Source organism: Chinchilla lanigera, unplaced genomic scaffold, assembly GCF_000276665.1.
Source record: "Chinchilla lanigera isolate Chin_1 unplaced genomic scaffold, ChiLan1.0 scaffold00014, whole genome shotgun sequence".
Taxonomy (NCBI): Eukaryota; Metazoa; Chordata; class Mammalia; order Rodentia; family Chinchillidae; genus Chinchilla; species Chinchilla lanigera.
The window spans coordinates 19,690,716-19,709,091 of NW_004955415.1; the positions used below are offsets into that span (position 1 = coordinate 19,690,716).

The 18,376-nt window shown below is 36.1% G+C and overlaps 1 protein-coding gene across 1 annotated transcript in view; it reads right to left on the reverse strand.

The window, feature by feature from the left end:
- The window catches only part of Pak7 (p21 protein (Cdc42/Rac)-activated kinase 7), a gene marked incomplete in the record, with an annotated part of 316,361 nt that overhangs the window by 180,989 nt on the left and 116,996 nt on the right, over positions 1–18,376 (reverse strand).

Below are 18,376 nucleotides of genomic sequence, written 5' to 3' on the forward strand. Positions count from 1 at the left end.
CAGTTCAGGCTGTCTTGAGATCACTTTGTAGCTCAGGCTGGTCTCAAACCTCGCAATGATCCTCCTGCCTCAACTTCCGGAGTGCTGGTGCCTGGCCTCCCTAAGATTATTGCCTCATCTGAAAAATGGAGACATATACCATTTTTCACAAGATGGAATGGTCTATCAGATAAAACAGAAATGGCCTATGTGAAGTAACTGTCCAATAGTAAATAGTAAAAAATGGCAGCTAAAGTTTTAACTAAGTACAACCAAACCCTATAGTCTTTTAGTCATTGAATTTAGTTCTTTAAACCAAAAATCAGTGGCCAGCCACTTTAAAACAATTTAGAATAAAAGAATCCTAGCTCACTCCCATTTTGAATAAGAAAGATAAACATCTGTAGGGTGGTTGTGTGTATTAGAAAAATAGAGACACACCCATCATAGAGACATAACTAAGTTTTCACATAAGTTAAGCCATTGTGTTTCATTCTTTTTCATAGATTCTCAGGTTACTTGACCCCTCAATATGGGGTGCATAGACCAGTTCGTGGCACAGAGATTATCATTTTCATTACATGTTCAAAAAATATAAAAACTCATTACAAGTAGTACCTGAGTCTGAGATATGGATGTATTATTGGGCTCATTGGTAAAGTACTACACCTTGAAATTCTACTTTGCACAAAATAGAACAAAAATTTACCATCAACTATGTTAGCACAAATAGTTGTAGTTCCTGCATGCTTTCTTGATTTCCTTCTTGACTTCAAGCATTCACACAGACACATTCAAAGGTGGTTCAGAGGCAAGGTGACTTGGATCTCATCAACTCAGAAATCCGGTAATGTCTACTATATCATTCACCTTTCTGTCCACTTCCCTTTGTACTTAGAGAAGATAATTTGCAAATGGTGGGTTTGATATGTGTTCTGTGCCATTATGTCAGGAAAACAGGATTTCAATTTTTCTTTTTTTTGTTTGTTTGTTTTTTTCTTCCAGTACCAGGAATCGAACTCACGACCTTGCACTTGCCAGGCAGGCGCTGTGCCACTGAACTAAATCTCCAGCCCCTAGATTTTTCTTAAAGATCCCCAGCCCCTCAATTTTTCTTGAAGAGCACAAGCTTAACACCTTGGCTCCATTAGCACTGGCTTCTGGCCAAATGAACTCCAGTGGGTTATGACATTATGAAAGATGAAAGTCTTCTAATATCTTGGAGGTATTAGGGGAAGAAGAGAAAACAAATGAATTGTATGGAGAAAATGTAATACTCAACTTATTTTTCAACCTGTTTTTTTTTTTTTTGAAGATAGAACATCCCCAACAGAAATTAATATGGATTATTCTTCTTGAAGATAGGTCCTCACCTCTGTGGCATTTACAAAAGTTTTTCTTATGTGTGTACCACATAACATGGATAATTTTATACTTTCAGGTAGATGCTACACTCCCCACCTAATAGGTAAGCTCCAGATATACAAAAGATTTCATTATCAGGTTTGACAGTGTAGAAGCCAGGCAGAAAACAAGCTAACAAAGACAGTTTCATATAAACCTCCTCTGAGAATTTGAAAACAACATCACATTTGTTTCCTACTACTCATCTGGCCCCCCTGTGATCTCTCTCTCTATGCACAATAAAATATTCATGACCAGAGTTCAGCATCCTTTCCTCTTTCTTCTCTGTTAGAATAAGGTGTGCTATATTTCCACAGGAGAAAGCAATGTAATGGAAAGACTAAAGTTTTGAATAAATATCGTTGGTGGAGCTGAAAACCCAATCCACTCAAAAATGGATTTTCTCTCATTTAGAGCAAGATAACTGTGACATATGGGGCTGTATTTTTGCAGTAATTATTCATGCATTTGTCAACTGCAGTGAGTCCTCTCTAGGGAAACTTCTCTGAGCCTACACAACTACAGGCTGTTTTTGGATTTCCTCAAATACATGTTGAGCAGTGTTTTGTTTTTCTTTTCAGGTATTAATGAAATTCAGTTTTAAAAAACATCCTTCTAGAGGCAAATATCTTGTTTGAACATCTAGCCTCTATTTATAAGAATTTCTCCTGAGACAATAGAAGGATTGAACTTTTTAGAACTGTGGACATTCTCATGTAAATGCTCTTTTCATCTAGTACAGCATCTAGTATAAATAAAATGTGCGAGCTTTTATTTGCATAGTAACACTTCTTTATACTGAAAAACACCAAACAATAAAATTTGGATATACTAGTTTCTTGTCCAATAGGAAAAGCACTTAAATATTAGTTGTAAAATGCCAAGATTCTCACTCCATTCATATGTATCTGAATTTTTAAACTCAATTTATTTAACTATTCTTATATCAGGGCTTCCTTCTGCTAAATGCTAGGTAATGACAGCACATACAGAATTTTGAGAGGATTGAATGAGTCATGCATGTGTCATCTAAAGTAGTACACAATATTTAGTTTAGAAAAGTTAATTTGCAAATGTCTGAGTTATACAAAAATCAAATTAGATTTAATATGATACAGAAAGCAATAAAAGATAACAGATCAAAATATGACAGATCATATTCCTGATATGAGGATTCTATAACTGCTATTTTCATGGATGTTCATTTGCCCTGGCTAATCCTGCTAAGCCATGTGCTATAACTTAGGCCAAAATGGGAAAACTGTGTGTGTGTGTGTGTGTGTGTGTGTGTGTGTGAGAGAGAGAGAGAGAGAGAGAGAGAGAGAGAGAGAGAGAGAGAGAGAGAGAAGAGGAGAGAATCTATGTTTATAAATACTCCCAATCTCTAAGGCAGATTTCTTAACTGAGGGTTTTAATTGCAGATCCCTGTGTTCATTTAGTTATAATTCAAGGCTTCCATAAATTGGAATGGAAGAAAAAGTACATTATTTCAATTATTCTTTAGTAGGAAGCAAACACCAGTGGTATTAGCCGGACTTGTGATCAACCAAACACAAATATAGTCGTAACAATTATTGTTGCAGTAGACATGTTTAAATATCATTTACACTTTAAATGTACAGAAGCTACTTGGTCTGCCATTACATCTTATTATATTGCAAAGCCAAGAAATACTTGTTATAATAGCACAAAATTATTTTATTGGTTTTGATAACTCTATCAACTTAATTGGTTGCCTTTACAACCCTAGGTATTTTATTTATGCCATGTAGAAGAGTACATTCCTGCTATGTTAACACAGCAATTCCATTCCTGAATGTACACCTAAAAGGATGAGTATATATTTAAAAAATATCTTAAGTCCTGTAAAATGGGTACAACACTTCAGGCATGTTAATAATGTATTTACAAAGATTCACAAAAATTTTGTTCAGAAAGTTGATAAGATCTGAGTATAACATTTAATAGCAGCATGGAAATTTATTTTGAAATTCTGATTAAAACAAGTGAAAATTTGAATTTTCCATCTTAGATTGTATAAGAAGGGTGTATTTTGTCATTAAAGAATGACATAAAGCTAAGAAAAAACTAGTGGAATATGAAACAATAATTATTAAAATTATTAAATCAATAGAGATTATCGTGGCATCAAGATATCACTTGTACCAAAACAAACTTCAGACTCAACCAAAACCAATAATTCTTTAGGAAAGATGAATAGAATTGTGAATAAAAGTAATAAACTAGTTCTTGTCTTATAATGTGATTAATAAAGAAATGATTGATACAATCACAGGGAAATATTTAGATTCTTATTTGACACAAAAGAATCATAAGAAAAAAACCACTCCTAAATATAAAGATAATGTAAAACTCATAAAAAAGAAGATATTGGTGAGCAACTGATGATGTGGCTGATCAATTTAAGAATATTAAAATTAGTTTTGTAGGGGAAAACTTCCAATGTACTGACATTTTATATTGAAGAAAAATGAATTTGCCATGATTTGAAAGATATTTCCACTTCAAAAGTTACAAATAGGGATACAAAGGAATGGGACCAGCATAAATCCAAACTCCAGCAGGGCAAACATTAATTCCAAAATCCAGCAGAGCAAACATTAAGTCCATATACAACATCCGAGACAATCTGCAGCAAGTTGTGAGCTCCATGTGGTTCCACCTCTATGGCACTTTTGGTAGTTATAGCTCCAATGACTTCTCTCTTGGGCCTGTTTTGCTCCCTCCTTGCAGTTTTCCTCAAATAATCCATGTGCCTGGCTTCTCCAAACTGCTGGAGTCTCCACTGTACCTTTGGCTTCACATTCACAGCTTTACATGCTACCCTCTCAGGAGTATACTGCCTGGTCTCCCAGGCCTTCTTCTGAAATCTGGGTGGAAGCCTTTTTAACCTCAGAGCTCTTGCATTCTTATGTGTCTAAAACCAGTGCCACGTGGATGATGCCAAGGTCCACTACCAGCTGGAGCAGTAGTAAGTCTTTGTTATCTCTTGGCTGCAGGGATTGAGTGTCTGGATCACTGAACACTTTTAATCTAATTCTGAGGAAGAAATCCTCTATGCCGCCACCATTCTGGAGCATGGTATTCTGCAGCTTTCTCCTCAAAGTAGCCTTTCACTTTTGCAGTTTTGAAGCTGCAAAGGCTAGAGACTTGCTGCTTCTTGTGATGTCTCCAGGCATCTTTTATGTTATCCTTTTCCTTCTCAGCAATCAAGATCTCTTCATTGGTATCTTTGCAGTCCATAGCTTTACTGGAGCTTTCTTTCTGGCCAAACTCACAAAGTTTTAAATCATCCTACTGGACTTTTTTCTCTTGATTCTCAACATAGATCTAGCTAAAAGCCCCCAACAATAGCCATGCCATTGCCTAAACCTTAGACTGCCTTGAAATTTCTTCTACAAGATTAGTTAGTCCACCACCCTTAATCTCAGTCTCAGGCAAAGTTTCTGGACATGAGCAAAATGCAGACAAATTTTCTGCCAAACCATAACACACATCATCTGGAGTCCAGTAGCCAGTGCAGTCCTTCCCAGCAGAAAGCTCCCAAGCCCGGTCTTTACTGGCACAATTTCTATCAGCCTTCTAATCTTCTGAGCTCTGACTAGATTCTCACATACAGAACAACCTAAGGCTTTCCCAGCTCTACCCTTTCAGGTGACATCTTTGAACCTTTCCAAGCTCTTCTCACAAGCCATTCCCAAAAGCTCTTGAACCAAATGGTCAAGTATAGTCACAGCAATGATCCCACTTCTCTGGTGCCAGGTTCTGTTGTAGTCAGGGTTTGCAAGGGAAACAATTTAATATAGCACACATAATTTGTAGGATTATTTTGTAATAGTCACACAAAGAGTCAAATAAAAAGAGTGCAGGAAATCTGCCCACACACTAAAGATCCAAAGAATCCAATTGAGGGTTTGGATCCCTTGTCAATGTCTTGCATGAGTCCAACTGAAGACCTAGAGCCCATGACAATGCCCCCTACAAGATTAACTAGAGGCCTAGAACCCATAACAATGTCTTGTACAAGTCCTTTTCATGGATCTGTGCTGGAAAGGCCCAATGGTCAGTGATGGAAGCTAGAAACTCTATTCCCGTGGGATGAAGCATCTGTGCTAGTAAGCTAAGGGATCTGCACTGGAGCCAGGAAGTGATGCTCAAAGGAGCAGAGCAATCCCCAATAATACTACAGCCATCCTCAGTGACAATGAGGTCCTGAGCTTCTCTGACAACGAGAATAGCTAAGTTCATATCAGGAAGGCCAGCATGACAAGCTCCTCTAGGAGAACCAACAGTCCTACTTCTTCCTCTCCAGTTCTCTTTTTTATGTGGGCCCTCCATACCAGCACCACACCAATTCAGTTCAGCTTTGTGCTACAAGTTGACCACCAGTTGTCAATCCACCACAGAAGATTTGTACCTGTACATAACACATCTCAGTTCTTTATTTTTGTCATCTTTCTCTCCTCTCTGTTATAGAAGGATTTGCAAAGAATTTTTATACTTAAAGGTAAAGAGATAAAGTATTTGCAGCCAAACTATAGAGAGGGTCAAGGTAATATAGAGATGGGAGAAGCAGTTTATTACAAAATATATTATTTTTAAATATTATTTGGTACTCACATGACCAGCTTTTAGAAAATCTTGCAATTTATTATGAATTATTTTCTCATTTTAAGTATTTACTTTTCTACCCAAGTTTTTATCTATAGACACACTTTTTAAACTCATGTTCAAAAGGGTTGTGTAGGCTTATGGATCCATTTCCTGTCCAGATATATACTTTTCCCCAACGTAATTGCTTAGAAGTTGAAGTTGAAAAACCCAAATGAAATACATACACACACAGTCATGGTTTAATCAAATAAGAAATGTCATGGCTAAAAACAGTGATCACATGCAGTATTTCTAATGGTTGTAAGAATTATTTAACTTTTAGAATTCATTTTTAACCAGGTGCTATGTTCAATAAACTGAAATCCTTATAAGAATCAGTGATTCTAAAAAAACTGATGTCAACCAAATGCAAATCAAAATTGAACTTATAGATTTTTAAGCAAAATACATATTTGTACTGTATTGAACTTTGACTGGTCGAAAGAAAAAGTAATCATTTTTATCAAGTACTGAAAATGTTAGTGCCCAAGTGGATTGTCAGCTATAATAGGCTACAATCAAAGACATATGCCCTAGGATATGTTTAATTGAAAAGAAGAATAAAAATGTTAGTTATGAGTTTGGAAGGAGTGGACCAAAGATGTCTCCTATTAAAATCTTTTCTCTTTAAATTAGTAAGTGAAGTTCTTTGACCTCTGTTTTCTTCCTAGAAATTCTACCTACAAGTCATAGAGAATGTTAAACACATATATATTTCAGTTTAACTAACTGGGATTGGGACATCTAACTTTTTTTTTTTTGATTGACAATAAAAATGCATTGTTTTAAAGAGATAAAAATGTGATTTATATTAGTTTTTTAAGTATCCATAAATCTGTGGAAAACCCGGTATTATGAAAGGTGCATTCCACGGCTGAGGGTACAAACTGAAAAACCAGTCACCAGGCAGAATCTCCCAGTTCTACCACAACACTGCAACAGATGGTTTGCGATTTTAGGTCTTAATGACTTATGATGTCAACTATGATCATGTGGGTAAAGCAGTGTCTGCTAGGTAGTAAAATTTATTATTTTTCACCTTGTAATTAATAAATCACTTTGGATGATATTTGAAATTATAAAAACTTTTGCACACTAATGTTAGTGTCTGTTAGTAGGTTCTATGTGCAAAAATTACTGCTACATTTGGCTAATATTAACATTCTGCTTCTCCTTTTACATTTATTAGTTGGGGTTATTCCAGAAAGAAGAGAGTTTCTCTTTCTTCTTCTATATGGTCATTCAATTATTTATTTACATAAGCATGTAGTTGGGGATATTTATTCTATGTATCATAATTTAAAACTCATTATAGATGTGGTTGCTGAAATATTACCAATTTTGACCACTGGAGCCCCTTCAGGTTGGTCCACATTTTTCCCATTTAGTGTGTATTTGTAGTGCTGTGGGTCAAATTCAGGGCCTTTTTGATGTTAGGCAGTTGCTCTTGCTCTGAGCTGCATTCTCATCCCTTTCGCTTGGTACTTTTTGGTGCTACCTTGCTTTTCTGGAACATCAGTATTCTAGTTAATTCTTGTATTCTTGTATTTTGGCTGCGCCAGCCATGGAATACACCACATCTCCAAGGGACTCTAGCTATTTGATTGGAGAAGGGTGGTTGGAAACCAGCATTTGGATGCTAAGTTCTATGGTTGAATGTACGTTTCCATCCAAATTTCTAAATTAGAAGTTAATCTTGAGGTCATGATACAAAGAGGTTGGAACCTAGGAATGTGATTAAGCCATGAGGGTCCTATTTTCAATAAGGGGACTAATGCTCTTATGTTATGGTCTGAATCTAAATTGTCCCCCATAAACCTCATGCTTCCAGAGGTGGGGTGTTTGGAAGGTGATTTCAGGAGTTAACAGCTGAATGTGCTGTTGGAAGGTGGGCCTGGTTGGAGAGGTAGATCATGGAGGAATGTCTTTGGAGGATGTGTCTGGCTGACTCTTCCCTGTCTCTCTGCTTCTGCCCACCATGCACTGAGCATCTCTCTCTTGCACAAGGCCCTTCCTGCCTTAGAACCAGCCTATGGATTGAACCCTCCAAAACTGTGAGCCAAAATAACCTTTGTCTCCTTTCACTTGTATATGGCAGGTATTTGGTTCCAGTGACAAAAGGCTCACTAGCATAACACTTAAATGAGGCTTCCTAGAGCTGGTTTTGTGGTTGTATTGGCTCCACCTGGGCAGGTCCCCTTGACAGCACTCTGCATGAGGACTGGATCATCACCAGATGTGGTGCATGCTGCCACCTTGATCTTGGCCTTCCCAGCCTCAGAAGCATAAGATATAAAGTTTTGTTGTTTATAAACAGAAGGAAAACTAAATCTTCTCTTTGTTACACCTAAATGAAATTTGGGATCATAAACTGAAAAAAGATGTTAATAGGAAAACTGAATCAAATAATGTCTAAAGCTTATCCATATATACCACCTTTGTTTCAGTATAATTAGAAGTTTACAGCAGGAGTTAGCAAACTATAGCTATAGAATATTATTGGGACACAAAACTCATTTGTTTATATACTGGTTATGACTGTATTTCTACTACAGTGCCCCAGTTAACCGGCAGTGACAGACATCTGAAGAGAACCTTTCTGTCCTCCACAGATAAAGCTTGTCAGGTTCTAGCTCTTAATATCATATCTTTTTGATATTTCCATATTTGAAAAATGTACTATGGTTACATAAAATGCAAACATTCTGGATGAAGTATGTTTGGAAACTCATACTATTATTATAACTTCTTCTCTGAAGTAGGTAAAAACCTTGAAGACATAGGGGTAGGCAGAGAGTTCATGAACAAAAACCAAATTGCACGTGAAACACTTGAAAGAATCAACAACTGGGATCTCATCCTACTGAAAAGCTTCTGCACATCTAAAGAAATCACCAGCAGAGTAAAAAGAAAACCCACAAACTTGGAAAAAATTTTAGCTGACCGTCCCTCAGACAAAGGGCTTCTATCTAGAACATATAAAGAATTAAAAAATATCAGCACCCCCCCCCAAATTCAAAGACTCAATCCAAAAATGGGCACCTGAGATGAATACACACTTCTCAGACAAGGAAATACAAACGGCAAATAAATACATGAGAAAATGTTCAACATCATTAGTCATTCGAGAAATGCAAATTAAAACAACACTGAGATTCCACCTTACCCCAGTAAGAATGGCTAGCATTAAGAAATCAACCAATAACAAATGCTGGCGAGGCTGTGGAGAAAGAGGAACCCTTCCTCACTGCTGGTGGGAATGCAGACTGGTGAAACCTCTGTGGAAATCAGTTTGGAGATTCCTCAGAAAACTAGGGCTAGAGGTTCCATTCAACCCAGCTATCCTCCTGCTGGGTATTTTCCCAGAAGATCTAAAACATCATATTACAGTGATATATGTGCACCTATGTTTATAGCAGCACAATTTGTAATTGCTAAATTGTGGCAGCAACCCAAATGTCCATCCACCAAGGACTGGATAAGAAAATTGTAGTACTTTTATATAATGGAATATTACTCAGCTATAAGGAAAGATAAACTCGAGGCCTTTATAGGTAAATGGTCACAACTAGAGACCATACTCATAAGTGAAATAAATCAAACATACATGTGCAAGCACCCCATTGTTTCACTAGTGTAAAACCTGAAAGAGTTAATTTAAACTTGGAGGTATGATAGTGTGAAATGATAGGAAACCGCTGAAGAGTAAAGGGCAACTGGGATGTGGGAAAAGAGAAGGGAAAGAAGGAGAAATTTTGTATGTATGTATATACAGGATAGTTAACATAGTTTTTCTACCGTCTTCTATTTCTTTGCTGAAAGAAACTGTCAATGAGTCCTTGATTGTTCAATATTGCATGTCTCTATCTGTTTTCCTGAGAAACCACTTTGAATATATCAGTGTATAATACAACAAGCATTGTTAATTTCCTACTACTTTGCTTGTAACTCTGTATTGTCTGTACTATTCTATTGCTATTTTGTAAAAGGTTGTCTGTCTGTTAATGTTTTCCTCCTTTTATTTTTAAAATAAAAAAATGATTTCTTCTCTGTAAGTCTAAAATTATTTCAAAATACAAATGTAAAGTATTTAAATTAGATGCTAAAATATGAAGTGCAGAAAATTTAACATGACATTTGTATATGTGTGGTTTCTTTTGAAATGTCAAGATAGCCAATATTTGTAGCTGATAATCAGAATAAAATGAATGTGCACGTGTTAATGCCTGATACTGTTGCTTAATGGCTCAAGATTCACTTCTATAGATTTATCATTCTGATTTTTGTTTGGGCAAAAGGTATCATGGTAAGAGGCTGTACATTTTATAACCAGAGACAGCTGATTGGATATAAGAATAGGATTTTGGTGAGGCTTTAAGAAAAGCCCAGCAGAATGAGACAGAAGCCTGACACAAGCCCTGTTTTCCCTTCTTCCCTCCCACTACCTCTTTCTTGCAAAGTTTACATGGTGACTGGAGTTTCAGCAGTCATTGAGAAAGAAACCCATGCATATATCCTCACCTTCAGGTAAACCTCAAAGATATAGCTTCTGATAAACCCTATGGTAGATTTCCTGTGGCGTAATGTTTTTTCCATCTTTGTATATGTGCCCTTTGCAATGTCCCTTATCAAGAAGAGGAGGCTGTTCTACAACTGCTTTAATCTTGGCTGACCCTGTGATTTGATTTGGTCAAGAGCCTGTGGAAGAAATAGCAATGTCAGTTTGGAGCCGAGACCTCCACAGGTCAGGGTTTCACTTCTGTCTCTCGGAAATCTCCCACTGACATATGAAATATTCCACGGCAGAGAATGACTTCAGATCATGTGGAGTGGGAACCATTTGTCCTAGCTGAGAACATCCTAAATCACAGATGGACAGGACTCTAAGTAAATGCCATCACCCAGCCCATATCAACAGATCTGTTCAACCTAATCTTACTTCTGAAGCAGGCAAAGCTCCAGAAAAACTCTCCCAGCTCACCTACAGACTCTTGTACATTCTGTTTGTTTTATGATCCTGTGGTCAGGCTGGTACGCTATGAATGGTAGTGGGTTGACACCATTTCTGCACCTCTAGTAAATATGGAGCTGTCACTACAGACTGAGATTTCTTGCTGAAGGTCATCTTTTATAAGAGAGAAAAAGCCATTTTGTTCACACTTATTTCCAAACTGTCTTACTCACCAGTAAACATAATTCCCAAATGATTCAGAATGGGCATGATTGGTCTACTTTTCTAAAACCCCAATGCATCCTTCACTCCCCATTTATGTTATCTGCCTGGCTCCTACAGCACTAGAATGTGTAACTTCTGCTCTACAGCCATGTGTTTTGAAAAGGGGATCTTTTTAGTTTCATTTTGTATTTTGAGGCCTATTTAAACACTGGATTTTTAAAAGGAGCATTTTATAGGAAAACCACATATTTTGTATTGCAAACTCAGATACTATACCTAGACCACTTCAGCTGGAGGCTTATGACCCAGGACAGCAGTGGAAATACATATGGGAGACCAAACAAATAACCAAAAGCGATGTTTTTTTGGAATGTTTTCAGCTTATTATGTTCATGCCAGCTTCCCTATATTGTCAAGTGCTGCTGGAAATGCAATAACTTCTCCTTAGAGATGAATTGCTTCTCTTAGAAAGGAGCAATATAAATCTAGTTTCAAACATTATGTGAAAATATGTGAAGATCCAGATTGTGGTTTCCTTTAACATATACTAAACACACACACACATCACACACACACACGTGTGCTATATATCTCAAGACTTCAAAATTTCACATGCTAAATCACTTTCTAAATGTAATGATGAAAAAAGACATGTAAAACAATTAGCTATAGATATGATAGCAGCTTTAAATGATTATTAATAAATCTAGTGAATATTAAATTATATGTGACAGCCTAAGAATTAAAATATACAATTAATATTATATACAAATATACAATTAGGAAGTCATACAACTTGACTTGACCCCCTCATATTTACTATTTTTAAACTAAGTGGAGTCTTTTTTCAGTAAAAATGTCATAACAAAAATGTATTTCAGTTTATCAGCAATACTATAGTGCTATGCTTTCAGAAAACATTTAATAAGGGCATTTCTATGGAAACTTCATTTGAATAATAACTCATAATAGACTCAAGAAAGTCAAGCTACTGCTTTGACTTTATGTATTTATTATATAATTTGCATCCTAAAGCTTTGACATAAAATAAAAATATGTGCGTGCCAAAGAGTACGCTTGGCTCTGAAGATCCTTTGTAAAAGGTAAAAAGTCTTGACGAGATCCTGGAGAAGATTTGATGAGAGGGAAGGATTTTCATATACCCTGCTGGATCCCATGGAATGAATGCACAAACACACATAATAAATTGCAGATACCAGCAATCACCTTTAGCCTAGGCAAATGCTTTTCTATATCATTAAGCTCTTGATTTCTGAGTTCAAGTTCTTGTCAGCTGGTTTTCTTTGTAAACCATTAATTTTTTTACTGTAAGAGCTCAACCTCCTCCAATGACAGAAGTCTGAGATTCATGTAAGTCAATTGTTGATAGAAGATGCTTCTCAAAATCAAATCCAGTGGTCAGAAGAGGAAAAATTCCTGTGCTGAATTCCTTGCTTAAATATAGCAACAATTTAGAGAAGTCCAGTGGACTTGCACATTGGGTACACCTAATTTACTAAGTCTTGACATAACACGTAAGCACAAAGAACTCTATTTGCCAACAAATTTTAGTAGGACATAACTTTTTGGTAGAGAAGTAAGCTCTAAAATAGCATCAAGAGATGCATAATGTGAACCACAAGTACAAGTAACATTTTAAATTTTCAGTAGCTATATTTAAAAAGAAAATAAATTTTAATAATATATTTTATTGAAACCAATATAACAAAACAGAATACTCTCAATAAATATCAATGACATATTTGTATTCATTTTTAATAACAGATGTTTGGACTCCAGTGTGTACTTCCTGCTTACAGCACATCTCTATTTTGGGCAGGCTTATTTTTAAGTTCTCAACAGCTACATGTGGCTAAAAGCTTCAATATGAAGCGCTGCTAGACCACACTGATTCTCTACTATAGTGATAACTTAAAAGATCTTAAGAATGACAGTAGTGATAAGAAAAGGGTGACATTTCAAATACAGAATCTTAATAAATTTTCCAAGAAAACATTAATAGAAATCATACTGTGATTCAAAAGCTACCATCAACTAGTGGGGCTTTATGATATTTTTTAAATATATCTGTTTTGAGACAGGTACTTCCCAGGGTAAGGGCAAGTATATTATTCTAAACTAGCTCATTTGTAATACAAATATTTTGCATAGAAGAATTTTGTAGCCATTAAAACATGCCAAAATAAACCATTAAGTTTTAGTAAAGCATCACAAGCAAATAATAAAACATATTTGTTCATATTCTGTAGCATAGATAATAAAACATGACATAGGATGGTTAAAGTGAATCTAAAATGTCAATGAATTTATAACACAACTTTTTGCAAGCTTTTGATGCCATTATTAGGCTTTAGAACAGAATTCATTTACATTAAAGATGGACACATGAGGATTTTTCCAGGGTCAAAAGAACTCATTAAAATGATCGGTAGATTCATGAGATGAAATATAAGGTACAGAGGTCAGGTTGTACATTAATAAGTCATACATAAAATCCCTAGACAAAAATTTTTGTTGTATAGAAAATGCAAGATGTGTAGTTTTTAGAAGGTTTTAAGTAAAATAAATCTATTTTAAAACAATTTATGCTCTGTCAAAACAATAATACATTTTAGGCATTGAGGCTGCCAAATTACTTGGTCACTCAGTGATAGAGAATGTGTTTCTTGGGGGTAGATTTTTATTTGCATTCCATGAAATTGTGAAACAAATAATTTATACAAAATATAAATGGAAAACTTCACATTAAAAAATTTTGTTTATAAATTGTTCATGTGTCCATTGTAGAAACACTAGAAAAACATAGAAGCATGAAGTAGAAACAAAAGCACTCAGAATCATAGCACTCAAGGCACTGCTGACATTCTGGTCTACATCCTTCAAGGATTAAAACAGCATAATTACTACTACCAGGTCTATGTGAAATCACAATGATAAACTCATCAGGGCTCTCCCGGAGATCTGATTCTTTTAACTGATCCAGTAATCTCACTCTGCACATATGTAAGCACCCACTTCCCCTGTCCTACACAGCCATAACCCAAGGATTGCAGACAGCTAAAGGACAATTTCCTGACCTGGGGCTGATTAGTTAGTACCTCCTCTCCTGTCTTGTCAACTCCATCCCCCTCCGTCACACCTCCACTACTCACACCCACGTCCTAGGTCCTCTGTGTCATATACTTTAATCAGCTTAGCTCAAAGCTTTGTGATCCTCCCTATTTAAGACTACGCGCTACTTCAATTACCAGCTTTGCTTATGCAACCCAAGATGACCCTATAATACAACCTTCAGTCGGTAGGATAACCTGGGAGAGACACAGCCTTTAGCTCTTAATGGCCACTACTGCTGGAACTGGCTAATAAAAATATGCTTTGGTTGTGTTTTACTGAGTGCTTGTTTGTGCCTAGAAGAGCCTACCTCCTTGGAACTCAATTCAAAAACAAACCTTTTCCAAGAGCTTATAAAAGGCGGACCCTGAGCTAAAGACTGGAGAGTAAATTGTGCAGGAATCAGACACAGTCCTTTGGCAGCACAGAGGAATATTTGAGTAGGGAAGATAATTCCTAATCAGTTAAATGAATATATAATTACACAGCAAAAATGCTGTGAAGGCAATGGACACTGGTATTAAGATACCAAATATGTTTATGTTTTCAGCTTTATTAAGGTCTAACTAACAAATATTATATATATTTAAGATGCACAACGTGGTATTTTGATATGCATATCTATTGTGAAATAACTGCCACAATCAAACTAATCGATATATCTATCACCTCATATAGTTATCACTTTCTTTTTTTATTAAAATGACAGTACCTATCTTAATTGTTGCTATCATCTTTGCCCATTTAAAATACTGGCAAGAACTCAGAGTCTATTTCCCACTCTTTTCTCCAGACCTGACCTGCTGTGAGTTATACTACTATGGTCAAAGAAGCAAAACCAAAAATACACCAATTTACACCCAGTGTTCTTAGGTTTTACACCCAGTGTAATTGTGTTTTAACATGCATTTGAAAAAGTTTCCTAAGGTGAAGTCAATTAATATATGGGGATTATCTCCTTTCATTTCCATAAAGTGGAAATGTTTCCAAAGACCACTATGAAGGAAAACATGACTTTAGGAAACCTCTATTGGATTTCCTAATGCAATAGGGGAATCTCACTTTAACTCTATTGAAGGTATATTCCTGATGAAGTTGATTTCAGATATGCTGAAAAAAAAGCTGTGATGTGAAACTATATGATACCTCACTGTATCAAGAAGGATGGAAACTAGAGACATTTTTGGGTCTCTGTTGAACAGAAGACCACTGTGTATCAGTATATGCAAAAAGGTCTAGGTGGAGGTAACTCAGAAAAGTACTATGCCCTCCTTGGAAGAGTAAAAGAAATTAGGAAATAGGTAAGTGAGAGACTGGATAGATCAGAGAGAGAATAAGAAAAGGAAGAGAGAGAGAGAGAGACAGAGAAAGAGAACAACAGACAGAGATACAGAAAGTAAGGGTGGGAAATAGAAGGAAAAACAAAAAAGAAATACAGAATAGATGGAGACAAAGAGAAAGACAGACAGCAAGAAAAAGCCACACACACACACACACACACACACACACACACAGCAGCTTGGAAGTGTGACAGAGAAATCCCAAGACATTCTGAGGTCTAGGCCAGTAAGGCAGGTGCACAGCCAAAGAGAATATCCTTGTAGTTGAGGATGTCTTGTCCTTGTACTAATATTAATCAGAACTTTCAATTCAGTGCAGCAAGAATTTTCAAGAGGGAAAGCCAGAGAGGAGGAAGATGAGAATACCAGAGGCCAGGAATGGGCAGGAGGAGGGAAAGGAGGAAGAATGAGAGAAAGGGAATGCAAGACGGAAAGGAAGGGAAAGGAATGGAGGAGAGAACAAAGGAATCTGAAGAAAGAATGGGCCACGGGTAGGGACATGGACAAGAGGAGATAGGGAGGGAGAAGGAGAGAACAAATCTAGAGAGACAAGAATTCTACAGACCTTCAGACTGTTTTCCTCAAGAATCATGTGAGAAAACTATTTGAGTCTGAGGAAGAATCATCCAGAAAGTTAGCAAGAATGATGGCCAATCTTCACACAGGGCAGCATTAGTTCCTATTTCCATTAGCCAGACTAGAAAACCTGAATATTCATGGGTCATTAGACACAGAACTCAGGCAGGTCTGGCCCCAGTATCTGGGAATAATTACCCTAGATCAAGCACTCTCCAGTTGCATCTAAGAATTCTTCAAGTAAGTACTCAAAATTTTACTGTTTCCAAGTAATGCAAGGGTCCCAGAACAAAGCTGAAGAATATTTACAGCAGCAGGTCTGGGATGTGACTTGGGGTACAAGGCATGCTTAGCATACATGGAACTCTGGGTTAAATTCCTAGCACACACACATACAAACACACACACACACACACACACACACACACACACACTCTACAGGAATATAAAAATATCCAGCACCCAAACGTATGAAACCAATCAGCAGCCCACCTAAAATTAGCAGGCATACAAAGAAAATATGACCAATAAAGAGAAAATGACTTCTTTAATCAAAAATCAATCTATAAATGGCACAGATACTAGAATTAACAAAAAGTCTAAAGCAGTTGTTTCCATATGCTTGGAAAAGACCAAAGTCACTTGTCTGAAGAGTACAATAGTTGAGATAAAAATTAGATAGAATTATCACATATATTAAGATGAGATCCCAGTTGTTGATTCTTTGTAGTATTTCCTGTACAATCTGGATTTTGTTCATAAAGTCTCTGCCCATACCTATACCTTCAAGATTTCTACCTATTTTCTCTTGCATCAGATTTAGTGTTTCTGTTTTAATATCTAGATCTTTGATACATTTTGATTTTAATTTAGTGCATGGTAATAAGACATGGGTCTAGTTTTAGTCTTCAGCCAGTGGTGAGCCAGTAATTCCAGCACCATTTACTAAAGAGGCTATCTTTCTTCAAGTTAACATGTCACTTCTCAGATGAAGAAATACAAATGTGAAATAAACATATGAGAAAATGTTCAATGTCATTGGCTATTAGAAAAAGGCAAACAAAGCAATGCTGAGATACCATCTCAGTCCAGAAAGAATGACTATCAAGAAATGAACCAATAATAAATACTGGAGAAGCTTTGGGGGAAAAGGAACCTTTCTCTGCTGTTAGTGGGAGTGTAGACTGGTGCAACCACTGTGGAAATCAATATGGAGAGTCCTCAAAAGAGCTAGGATTAGAGGTTCCATTTGACCCAGCTAGTCACCTTCAGGGTATCTTTCCTGAAGAATTTAAAACATATCACAGAGATATATGTGCACCCATGTTTGTAGCAGCACAATTTGTAACAGCTAAATCTTGGAAACAAACTAAATGCCCATCAACAGAGGAATGGATAAAAAGATGTATTTTTATACAATGGAGTACTATTCAGCACTAAAGAAGGATAAACTTGAGCCATTTATAGGTAAATGAGTGCAATTTGAGACCATGTTCATTAGTGAAATAAATCAGATTCACATGTGTAGACATCATATTGTCTTCCTTGTCTGAGCAACTGAAAGAATAAGGACCAAAATGCACAACAGATATAGGGAAATGGGAAGAAACTGTTCAAAAGGAAAGAGGAACTAGGGTGGGGGAAGAGAGAGAATAAGGAAGGGAAAAGGAAAAATACAAGATAATTATAGTATAAAAAAAAAGATAATTATAGTATTAATTTCTTTTAGTTCCTTGAAAAGCAAGGTTTGTGCTAATGGCATTTGGAGAAATTTTTATGCCCATATCTTGTGCTCTGAGTAACTACATTGAAGATAACAGTATGCAGTGTGTTAACTATCATTATTCTCCTATTATTTTTAATGAAATTGTTTTTCATATAAAAATCTTTTATTTACAGTGGTTTTTATTTCTGTAAAAGTGTATTGCATAACACTGAATAAATAAGTTGCATCATATATTTTGATATTCTACAATAAGTACTTGTACTAAAGTGTACTAATAAAATGTTGTGGATAACCCAAAAAAATTATCACATATTTTATAGAATGAAAGACTAATGAACTTGTAGATACATAAGTAGAACTTATTTAATG